Source organism: Pinus tabuliformis, chromosome 3_1, assembly GCF_031772625.1.
Source record: "Pinus tabuliformis cultivar Carrire ecotype Pingquan chromosome 3_1, CPIR1, whole genome shotgun sequence".
In the NCBI taxonomy this organism is placed as follows: Eukaryota; Viridiplantae; Streptophyta; class Pinopsida; order Pinales; family Pinaceae; genus Pinus; species Pinus tabuliformis.
In genome coordinates, this window is record NC_142301.1 from 637,340,211 (window position 1) to 637,353,168 (window position 12,958).

Sequence of the window (12,958 nt, forward strand, 5' to 3'; positions counted from 1 at the left end):
AATCTCTAAGGATTTTCTTTTGAGATCCATGGGATTTTGAGGTCTAAGTTCCAAGGTTCGAGGTCTGAGGTATGAGGTTCAAGCTTGGAGAAAAACTAATATGTGCATACACCATTTCTTCTAAGGTCCCTTCGTTCCCAGGTTCTGCGGTTTGGGGTGAGTTATCTGCCATGTCCTTCTAACACTGTTCCTCCTAAGATTTTATTGGTCCACAGGATCCATGCACACGCCTACATGGTTTCCATCTGTGCATTGACTATGTTGTGGGGCCTCTAACTTTGACTTTCAATAATTTTCAATACAAGAGGTTTTTTGTAGACTTCAATATATTGTTGAAAAGCTCTTTCCAAGCTCTATCCATCTCAATATGTTCCAAGGGATACTAAGGCGATTTTCTAAACTAGAATTTCCTTCAAACTTACTGCACCTTGAGCATTCTTCTAACAAAAAAATGTCCCTTTGCAATGATCTTCTTTTCCTTTTCCATCAATGACAACATTATTTCTAACATTTGAGGGAACTAACATCCTTCCTTAGAGGCCAAGGATACCCTCTAGAGGTCATGTGTGTTGCTTCAAGGAATTTTTCATTACTCTAGATGCCTCAAATATTTCTTTAGGACCTAATTTATGGCCTTCTTATATCATTTTAAAATCCATAAGACACATATATACTACTCAAAACCATCTAGTGGTATTGACATCCCCAATCATGAGCTAGAATATTTTCAGAACACCATGTGTGGTCATTCGAGGCATATTTCCTAGCCTTGGATGGATAGAAGTTTCCTTTAATTCCTAAAGTTCATGTTTCCTCCCTTACCATGTTTAGGGCCCTAATACCCATACATGATGCTAAAAAAAATTAATGCTATCTAATACCTAGTTAGAGATAAAGCAATCCCTCTAGAGGACATTTGTGGTTGTTCAATGTGTCATTATTGGATCTAGAGGCCTAGAAGCTCCCTTTAGGGTGAAACTCTTGCAATTGTTCCCTTGACCATAAATAGGGTCCACATCCTCATACTTAATGTTAAAAAGGTCATACTATTGACTATCCCTATTTAGACACCAAGGATATGCTAGAATAGTCCTTTATGGTGGTTAACAATATCATTATTATCCTTAGATACCTAGAAACTTACTTAGGACCTATTGATCCTATTAGAGGACCCAGGGTACATGTTGAGCGCTCAAAATATCTTAATAATGTGTGTATCTCCACTTGAAGGGCAAATATCCCCTCGATAGGTCATTTATGGTGGTTTGAGGTGTCATTCATGGCCTTTAAGCCCTAGAAGCCACCTAAAATATTAATAGATTAGATGTGGTAGTGTGAATTTTCTTGTTTGGCCTTGTATGCTTAGAAGCTTTATGCTCTCACTAAGGCTTTGCTTCCTGTCACGATGACTATGTTAAGGCTTTAAGAGCCATAACTAGTTCTGAAAACCTTATGAGAGAATTAACATACTTTGTTCCCTCTAGATATGATGAATGGTGATTTGAGGCATTATTCATCACTCTGGATGCCTCAAATCTTTCTTTAGAAACTAAGGCATGGCCTTGTTTCTTATAACATATTCAAGACGTTAGGACAAATACCTATAGCTTAAAACCACCTAGTTGCATTGACATCCCCAATATTAGGTCAAGGACCCCTCTAAGCAAAAATTTAGTGCTTTAGACTACAAAAGTGTACATACTCTACCTTGTTCGGATACAATTTTTTAACCTCCAATGAGGAAACACATGTTCTTAATTGGTAGGCCCATTGTTGTATAATATGGATGCTTTAATTATTTTTGTTTTAAATGTTATATTGGGTTGATTGATGCCACATGACATATTAATCTTAAGCATTGGCATTATACATCTTGCTCATACTATATTGTAGAATTCACCTTACTTTTCTTAAGAGCATCAAATTACTTCGAATAAATCTCACAATTTATAGCATTAATAAACCTGCCAAGCCTAAACGAAAAGAAAAAAATATAAACCCATTATACCAAAATATAAACCTTCTAAGAATAATATAGGGTGGCCACTAAAAATTATGATAACTGTCTTTTTTATTTTAGAATTATTCTCATTATCAATTAAATGTTTCTCATTTTATAGAATTCTTAAAACTTATATGCAATATATAGCTAATTTTAATTTATTAAAAACAAATCTTAAAATTTTTAAATTTATATGAATTATTTTAAAATTAGGTTTCAAAACAATTTGAGAAATCAAACACATTTCCTCTTTCACAATCCTATAAAGACTCTATACTTATTAAAAAGATGAAATATTAAACCATGCCAAAAACCTTATCCTAATCACCCAAACGTAATATTTTTAATTAATATATATATTTTTAACAAATAAAAATATACAAACTCCCGTAGTATAAACCCTTACGGTCCTTTGAACGATCCCAACCTTCACAATTGTTGAGATAATCTAAAATCACAATGTATCGTCTAAGGATGTAAATTAGATTTTTATCATACTACATAAATAAATAAAAATACAATTTATTTGAAACATTATATTTGGTAGAATGTCAATGAAGAGGTTGTAAAAAAAATTTAAAAAATTCCTTTGTATTTATGCAAGAGTACAAGTGTTATCATTTTTCTTTTACATCATATAATTCCATTAACTTTAGGATTATGTTATGTGATTCAACATATAATGTAAATAAAACTTAATTGGTAGAAGCATTCTATTTGGAGTGTACATACAAATTTATAATAAAAAACAGAAAATAGTGTTCATGGTTGGAAGATGAAACAAAGTCATTATATAGATACAAGAAAATATGATTATTAGAAATAATGGAGTCTAGATCAGCTCCATGGGAGTACTATGGTGTCCTCAGTAATGATGGCGTTGTGCTCCAGGAGGCCAATGTGCATCATACCAATTGCAGTAGAGAGTCCTTTCTTAGACATAGCATCCACAAAGATATTTCTTTCTCTATGAATGTGGTGGAAAGCAATCTTTTGAAAAGTTTGTTTTAGATGCTCAATATGTTTGGGTCATCCCACAAGGTGAGGATGGGATATGGAGATATAGCCATCCATACTATCGATGCGAGCTTGTGAATCACTGAAAATATGGATTATCTGCATATCTATATGATTTGCAAACCACAAAAATCCCCATAATGCTATTATTTTGGCACCCGTGTTCGTACCATTTCCACTGGACCAGTATAACTTGTAATGCTTCTCATAATTCAGTCTCAACCATGCACGGCCACATGCTTTAGCTTGTGCTGCTCCGTCGAAATATCCTGCTGGGAAAGTGATGTGTTGTGGGATGTACCTATAACTCAAATCTTTTACCTTTGGTTGTTTTTCCTCCTGTGACTCCATCCATTTAACAATATTGAAGACAATTCTATATGTGTTAAGTGGTATTCCATCAAAGATGATGGCATTTCTAGCTTTCCATAATTCCCAAAAAAGAAAAAAATGGGATTTCTTGTTGCTGTAAACTTCTCCTACTCCACCAATGCAAGCATTGTTCAATTGAGAAGTGGTAATGTAAAGGGAAAGAAAAAAGATTTGAGATCTGATTCCATACTTGGGTTGCTATTAGGCATTCCAATAGAAGATGTTGGTTTGTTTATGTAGAGTTTATAGAGAGACATCATTTGAACAAAATACCTTGGAAATTTGGAGGCGGACTTTTGGATAAGAGACGACCACATTGGAAAAAACATTGGCTCATACATTTGGATAAGTTTTAAGAAAATCAAATTATGGTTCCTCAAATGCACCTATTGGTCTTTTATCTGAAGGTAGTAACATTATCATAGGACATGATTATGGCCGTAGAAATGGATAATGACTTATCTGAAGATATTATTTTCAAATTACATACAAGGGGCATTTTCTATCTGGCACAGGCCATAAGATCGTTGAGAGGTAGATTTCCTATTTGGAAAATTGTGGTTGATATAAGATTGATTTCTCTACTCGCAGAGGACTGGGAACATTATACCACCACAATAAATAGATCAAGCATATGCAAAAAAAAGGACAAAGATCACATCATGTGGGATGGCCTATTACAAAAGGGTTCGATAGCGATTACGAATACTTATCAGTACATCTTATGCAATTGATTAAAATTACAACAAAATGTTGTTTCAGGAAGTTTTGGAAATTACAGGGACTTTGCAAGATCATCATATACACTTCGTTGGTCTAGAAAGACAAAACACTAACCTGGAAAAATTTGAAAAAAAGAGGTATATATAGACCGGGACGGTGCACTCTATACAAGGTTCTCAAACCAAGCTTTGTATTTTATGGGTATTTTGATTTTACAATTTATTTGAGAGATTATGTTTAGTGAAGGGTCATTTATAAGTAAAATTGACATTGTTTTTTTGGTTTTAAGTGCTTATAATTAGTCAATGGGATGGGTGTTATTCCAACCTCACAACAAGAAGCTATGAATCTAATAAATATAATATGTGAACTACAGTAAACATTACCAAGTTTGTTGTAAAGGCAATGGTAGTGAGTAGTTAAGGTGCAAAGCTGGGAGGTTATGGCTTGCCATGGTGCGGGAAACCTATTTTATGCATGTACAAACACGATAACGTGATGAATCTGTCAAACGCTCTAACTGAAGATCGTTGTAGGTATTCTGTCACAGCTATAAATGCGAATGCAGATTTATTCGTGCTTTTATATTATTACCGTGATTGGTGTGTTTATTTTGAAATAAAGTTTTAAAAATAGTTATAAAGGTGAATTAAGTGGTATATTTTAGTGTTTTTATATTATTATTGCGATTTGTAAGTTTATTTTGAAATAAGATTTGAAATTTTACTATTTAATTATTAAAAAAAATTATTAAGTAATGGTAAAGTTTTATTTTTTAATGAATATTTTTATTAGTTATAAATAAAATATTGAGATTTTTTTTAATAGTGATTATATTTTTTTATTTGTTTATAATTAAATTGATTAATAAAAAAAAGGTTATATAAATATTTGTCATATAAATTTTAAGGGTCTCAAGGAGATTTTATTTATGTTTTGCCAACTAGCAAGACACTTAACAATAAGAACTCGATCAACTGATCAACTGAGGTGGAGCTAATAATAATAATAACATTGATTTTTTATGAATATTTTAAATCTTATCAATGTGAGATGTATTATGATGTCTACCAGTATTATTGCATTTATTTATTTTTTGTTTTTAAAAAAATGGACAACTAAATCAAAGTTGTACTCATGTAATAATGCATTCATTATTTTATACAATCTTTATATAATTTTATAATAATTAGTTATTAGTTTAAAGCAAACAACTAATTTTATAAATTTTAGTACAAATAAGACCCAATCATCGTCTTAGTATATAATTCTTTGTTTAGTTTAGATTGTATCTTTTTCTTCATTTTTGGTCAACTAGAATACAGGAGAAAAATTCATGAGGTTATAAATTTTTATTAAATTAAGATAATTGTTTTATGTTGATAAGTGAAATATTTTTTTTAAATGTGTTAGGTGATCATCTTAGGAGTGAAGGTACTTTTTAATTTATTTTTCAAGGAAATTGTTAAATGTTTAATCAAATAGTGTTGATGTTGAGAATAGTGACATTAAAAACTAGGTTTGATTTTGGCATGACTAACTTCTAATATTGTTTCCTCAAACATTTCTCTTTCTTGAAATCATATTGTTAAATATGTGCTTACATCAACCTTAGATAATAATTTATTAATCATATCATATTGTTAATTATGTGCTTACATCAACCTTAGATAATAATTTACTAATCATTTTTCTAGGGTACAGAGGAAAATTCAAACAAGCTTTGATAATGAAAGTACACGTAACAAATCAAAATAGTTTTGTTGGAGACAACAATGAATTATTCAAAAGTATTGTTTGAATCTATGATATGATTTTCATAAAATGGAAGAGAATTTTCCACCCTTGATAAAAAGCATAAAAACATCTTACTAGTTTGGCTTTGGCCTTCTTATCACAATTGTGGGGTTTAACATGAGGAAACCTATATGGGTGAACCTTTTTCCAACTTATGAATGGCACTGTACTTTCCTGAGTAGGGGTTCCCTTTTAGTATAGAATGCAAACCCTTCCCAATAAACATTGTGGATCCATTATACCTTTAGAAGAGGACTATCATGTAAATTAATGGATTGGTAGAGGGCTCCCACCCAAACACAATAGTCCATGAGGTTATAGGTATGCAAAGGCTCATCCCTCACAAAGTGAGGCACAACAATCCTTACAATTGAGCATACAATGAAAGTAGTACATAAATGGTTTACTCTATGAAGACTTCAAACTAAATACAAAATTCATGATTGAAGGATAGAGAACATGTGTGGTTAATTGGAAATCCATGTTGAATCCTTGTTGTGGAAGTAGATAAACACCACTTCACATTTACTTTTGCTAATGGGAGCTTGACTAGACCTTCACTAGATTTCATGTAATTAGATTTCATGTAATTAGAAGTAGAGGGATAAACATATACTTACTCCATATTGCAAAGCTAACCAAGAAGCATAAGTAAAGAAAACTTCTCTTTATAGCTTCAAATACGCATGATTGTAATGATTATAGAACTAAGCCTCTAAAACCTCTCAGAAATTACATAGAGATAAATCATTTATACAGATAGGAATGACTCTTCTTTACATGTTTTAATTGGAGTGACATGATCAAACTATAAATAGTGTGGGGTTTGAGTTCAGGGTGGATAAATACCCACTCACTTGAATGTTTAAATTTTTTTTGGGCCTTGTCTACCAAGGTAACAAATTTGTGGGAGGCCAAAATCATTGGAATCTGATCGTTTTTTCTCTACAAATGATTGAATCCCATTTTTTATGGTAGAAATAGATTCAGTGCCATAAGAAACCCCGTACCCAAAATCTTAAAATTGGATTGCTATAACTGGGATTTACCAAAAAAATTGTCGGATTTTGTCAAAATCTTACTGGAAATTTCATTGTTTTTCGAGCAAATTTGAAGCCTTGTTAGACTCCGCGAATTTTTTTTGTATGTGACTTAGGCATTGTCTAACAAGGCCACACATTCACACCGAAAGTTATTTTTCACCTCAATTCGATGATCATTTTTTTCAAAAAATATTATCATAGCAGTCTTTGAATTGTTCTTTTTTATAGTGGAAATAGATTTAGTACCATCAAAAACCCTTTAGACACCAAAATCGTGAAATTTGAAAATTGTAACCAAAATTTCTGGAAACTTTTACCAAATTTTAACCTAAAAAACATACCAAATTTTTTTATAACCTCAATAGACTACTCTAATAAAAATTCCTTTAACGTAGTCATTAATGAAATCACTCTAATGGAAAGACTACTCTAATAAAAATTCCTTTAACGTAGTCATTAATGAAATCACTCTAATGGAAAGACTACTCTAATAAAAATTCCTTTAACGTAGTCATTAATGAAATCACTCTAATGGAAATTCCTTCAATTTAGTCACTAATGAGTTCACTATGAATGAAGGACTATCACAATTAAAAGCCATGTCTCAATCAACTAGCAACCCAAAGCTTTGTCCCCATCAACTAACAACCCATGCTTTCCTTACCACGAAAACTGATTTGATCGATCCAAGCAGTAATAACGGAGAAGAGAAATCTGTACCTTACACCAATCCCAACAACAACGGTCGTTGAGATTCTCGCGGGGATGTTTGAATAGGTGTAATCGATCTGATGTGATGTATTAGTTGGCTTTCCTTTAAATAAGATCGGTTTGCATTGTTGAGCTCAAGCAATGAGTGGAGTTGACACGATTTTGAACTATAATGAAAAATTCGCTTCTTCCAAGAGGGTCGCTCCCCTTAAAAAAAATGAGTGGAGTTGACATTGTGCAACTTTGCGTTGGTATTTTAGCCCACTGTCAAAATGTGAAAAGAAATTATAAAATATTATTATATGAACTTTGCATTAAACTTTTTCATTTCCAAACCTGCAGCAGCAGAATTGGCGGTTGAATGGATCAAAATGTGAAAATAAATTATAAAATATTATTATATGAATTTTAAATTAAACATTTTCATTTCCAAATCTGAAGCAGAACTGGTGGGTGGTGTTTGCTCTTTTTTTTTGTTTTTCTCCCGGATGATGCTGGTTGATGTTCTCTGTGAATTAAGAACGATTTGTTTTTTGTTTTTCTTTATTTGCATAGGAGTTTTTATTTAGATAAATTTTGAAATATATATAGGTAAAAATATTTTAAGTTTACATCTGAATGGCAGTACCCACCTACCCTAATTATAACTAGTTAACAGAGCCCCCTAATTATAACTAGTTAACAGAGCCCCTAAATTATTAGGGCAAACGCTAATCTGCTTGTCATTGGATTACATAAGTCTTTGATAACATTTTAACACACATCATTATTTTTTATTTATCTATCACTGCACACTTTATAAAAAGCTACCAAAACACATGCAACAGGGCATTTAATGCGCAATGGCAAGCCCGTTAGCTCTTGCCAACTATTACAGCCACCATAATTGGACCCCAGTGACGCAGATCCAATGTCTTTCTGAACTTTTTCAATCACCCTGTTCAGTTACGTGAAAGTTATTTAGATCCCACGGATCTCCCCGGTGTCGGTTGAATGAAAGTTAAGATGTGATTGTGTAAAACCCAGAAAACATTTTCACACCAATACCTTATAACCAGTTCGTTTCCCCAGTTTTTCACATCAAGATACGTTGTGTACTTTCTTCGCTGTCTTTGGAAAGCTTTCTTTCTCTTTCTGCCGACATCATGGCCGATTCAGAAACGCTCGACTTTTGGAAGTGGGCGTTTTCATCGCACCGGCCTGCTGCTTCACTTCTCTCGCCCAACCATGCAATGATATCCGAGAACACCAATTCAACGTGCTTTGGGGGTTAGCCAAAAGTCAAACCATGCCACATATCAGGGTACAGTTTCAGCGTCTTGTCAGAACTTTTGGCCGAAGAGTACAGCAATTGGCTCACAGATGGGTCTGTTACTTTATCGTCTTGGCCATGAACAATCAGAAAAGGCAAGCTCACCTGGACAGTATAATTCAGTGCGACCAACGATAACCTCTCTAATGAGAACGCCAGGAAAGTTGCGATTCAGACATAATTGAATTCAATGTTAAAATTCCGTACCTCGTCCAGCCGTTTCTCTATGTCCAAACTGGCCATGAGGAGCTCGTAACCCGTCTTTAGACGAGGCTTGTCTTTATAAACATAGGGGTTTGCTCGAATCTGTGTTTCATCAAATCAAGAAAGTCAAATTAATTTCCACAATTTGAATGGTTTTTTTTTCTCTGTGGTTTACAGTTCACCGCAGATATATTAAAAAAATTCACTTCTTACATTACAGATTTTAAAGTATTAAATGAATTAAACGCATAATTTATTAAAGAATAGTTTAGGGATATGGAGGAATTATTTGTACTGTTAAAAGTGGTTAGAATTTGGGCAAAAGAAATTTCAAAAAATTTTGTAGATGAAGTGTTTGAATCATGTTTTTATGGCGACCAAAATTTCCATAATTTTAAAAGCAAAAAAAATCATAATTTTTAAACTAAAACATCTCTTAATAACAAAAATGTTTTAACCACAAAATTCAACTATATATATATATAGTAACTCTGAAACTTCTACCATTTAAATATTATCAATCCAATAAAATGATCAATAATCTAATTTATTATATTACCTTTTGTCTCTTTTCTGGATCCTTAGAGCCCGTATCTATAATGTTCTGAATAGGTACAATCTTCCATGTCGGGATTATGACAGTTAACTTTTTCAATATGCCGATAACCAGGGGGTGGGGCTTTACCCCTTCTGCAATCTGCAGTAAGCATAAAATAATATTTATCATTGTTACGGAATTTGAATGGGATAATCAGTTAATTAGTATGGAACTACTATAATGTCCTACAATTATAATGATTATAAGTTAAACTAATCCCTTAACCTAGAAGAAAAAAGCTTCAAAAACAATACCTTGCACATAGGGGCAACAAGTAGAGCACCATTCCAAAAGTTAGGATGCTTTCTGTGGATGAGCAGTGCCACAACTCCTCCCATTGATTCACCGTAAAGGAACCTCGCTTTCTTTTTATACTTAATACTCTCTAATATAATCCATATTGATGTTGTTAGTGTGTATAATTTTTTTTTTTTTAATTTGGAAATATTAAATTTTTATTATATTTAATTTAATTTTTTATTTAGATAGAAAATAACACAAGATTTGAATCCAACATTTTTAATTTGTTAAAATTTCATTTCCATGATTATTATTAATTAAACTATCCCAAATAACATTAAACAATTTTATAAGATATTAAAATTTCATTTGTCGAGAAGTGTGGCTCATCCTCAGGACAAGTTGAAGAATCAGATCTAGCATGCATGTTAAATACTCCGAGCAGAACATCCAATGGCTATAATCTTTGACCAAGCAATGGCTACCTTTGATCGGGAAACAGCTACTTAGACAGGACCCAGGTATAATTATATTAAATTTAAATTTAAAATAAATCAATTCAAGGGATGTATGAATTTACATAATTTTTTTAATAATTATTATAAATGTATGTATAAATATATAATTATTAAACTAAATTAAATGATTGTTAAATTAATAGTTAGTCATACCTAAGAGGTATTAACAATTTTATATTTATTTAATTTTTATTCCCATAAATATTAAAATAAAATAATTTAAGTACTATATATAATAAAACTATAATATATTGAATTCATAGATTTATTGACTAACATTACATCAAAGTTTTAATAATTTATTATTATAAATATATAAACATTAAATTAAATTAAATGATTATTAAATTAATAATTAGTTATACATGAGGGGTATTATCTATTATCTATTTAATTTTAATAATTTAAGTATTATATAGAATAAAACTAACTATAGAATATAATTATATCTGGGGTCTACCCGGGGTCCTGTCAAGTTAGCTGTTGCTTTGTCAAAGATTATACCCGTTGGATGTTTTGCTCGGAATATTTAATATGCATACTGGATTTGATTCTTCAAAATCACACTGGTGAGTTCGAAATGCCTCGACAAATAAAATTTCATATGATTTACACCCAAAAATCTCCCATAAAATTAATATGGATAAAAAAAAACCTCAATTCAACAACATTAAACAAATATTAGTATATATAATTAATTTTAATTAATTAATTTATTTTTTACCCATCCTCGTTAAAACACCCCTGACCCACATTATATAATAACTAAGAATACTGTAAATATACCAACATACCAATTATACGTACCAGCTACGCTTCTGAAAAAAGTTGCACAATCCGTTACAAGGTCATCGAAGCTTTGTATGTAACAACTTGTTCCACCAGATTTTCCATGTACTTCATAATCTATACCAAATACTGCATACCCAGCCTTTGCTAGCCTCACTCCTGTGTCTGTGAATAGGCCCAATGGATTGTTAGTTTTGAAGATAAATTAATAGAAAACATAGCTGAGAAATGGACATCTCGTTCATATTTATTAGTAATCCATGGAACCAAAATAACCAGGGATAGAGCCAGTCAAAGTACCTTCCATGAAAACGCTGCACTCCATGGCATAGCCTACAAACAGGAAAAAGAAAGAAATTAAACAATAGAAACCAAAAATCTTTAACAAATTTACACAGTCATGGAATCTTCAATCACTTTAACAAATTTACAGAGTGATGGAATCCTGATTAAGATTAAGGACAGGTGACTTTATTGGTATGTAAAGTTTGGAGATTTTTTGGAATCTAATTTATAAGTATTAGTTTAATTTGTCAAATTTTAAAATATTTTTAAAATCGTTGATTCAGGTTTTTAAACTTATCGATATGCTAATTTTTGGAAATTATAAGAGAGAAAGATTCGTCAAATTTTAAAATATTTTTAAAATCAGCCATTTAAATAAAGATGGTTATTAAAATTATATCAATTAAAAAAAAATAAAAAATTAATTCTTCAAATTCTAAAATATTTTTAAAATCCACCAATGAAACAATGGTGGATCATGTAAATGGAAATGGTTTTGTAGGCTGCCCTCATCTCTCTGTGTGGATGGGTCGGATAATGTTTTTCTGGAAAAATTTGCCGGAATCAACAATTCAGCCTATTTACAGGGCTTGGAACTTGTATGCGGCGGCTTATCTAAGGAGGCGCTCCTCATGGACTCTGGTGCTTGGTCCTTGAAAATCTCTGTTGGCAAGAAACCATATAACATTCAGGAATTTTGTATCACGGGATTATGATCCCCTTTTCTTATGTTTTTCTTCTTTGATCTGTCCAGGCAAATGTTTACATCTGTTGGTTGTCAAGAACTGTCTAAGCATATGTTTTGTATATGTTTTATGTCACAACTATTTCCGTCTTTTTGGTGATGGACGGACTGCTAATGTGTCTAAACTATATACTATGTTCGGACTCATCTGGACTACATTCCTCTTATCATGTGTGAAAGATCTATTATACACGCTCATTATAATACAATAACAACTTTTCTTTCTGGAAAAAAATTTCTTAAAATCAATCCCCCAAATAAAAATGGCGACCCAGAGAATTGAAAATCTATTTGATGCTGACCATGGCAGATAAATATTACGGCTTTGGCTTCTCTATCTGTTGGTAGCCATCTGCACGTAAATAGCTCCACACCTCGCGAGCTTTCAATAAATTCCTGGATCACAATTGAGTTTAACGAACATCAGCGAATCAGCTTGTCTATTTATTAGTATTAAGGTAGTGTTATGTTATTCACCTCTTCATATTTAACGTTGCTGAGTTGATCCGCTGACACGTTCCCAGGCTCCTGAAAAAGTTAAAAACCGTAGATTCAAATATTGTCGTTAAAAAAGATATGAATTTAGCACTCAATATTCTCTG

The 12,958-nt window shown here is 32.0% G+C and overlaps 1 pseudogene across 1 annotated transcript; it reads right to left on the minus strand.

Annotated features, from left to right (window-relative positions):
- Positions 1-8,740: 8,740 nt before the first annotated feature.
- On the minus strand, positions 8,741-12,752 carry LOC149188698 (caffeoylshikimate esterase-like; annotated as a pseudogene). Its single transcript, XR_016255594.1, has 7 exons — positions 12,659-12,752; positions 11,627-11,659; positions 11,345-11,491; positions 10,034-10,164; positions 9,741-9,878; positions 9,185-9,283; positions 8,741-9,082 (listed from the first exon to the last, which is right to left on the minus strand). The product of XR_016255594.1 is annotated as a caffeoylshikimate esterase-like (transcript).
- Positions 12,753-12,958: the final 206 nt, after the last annotated feature.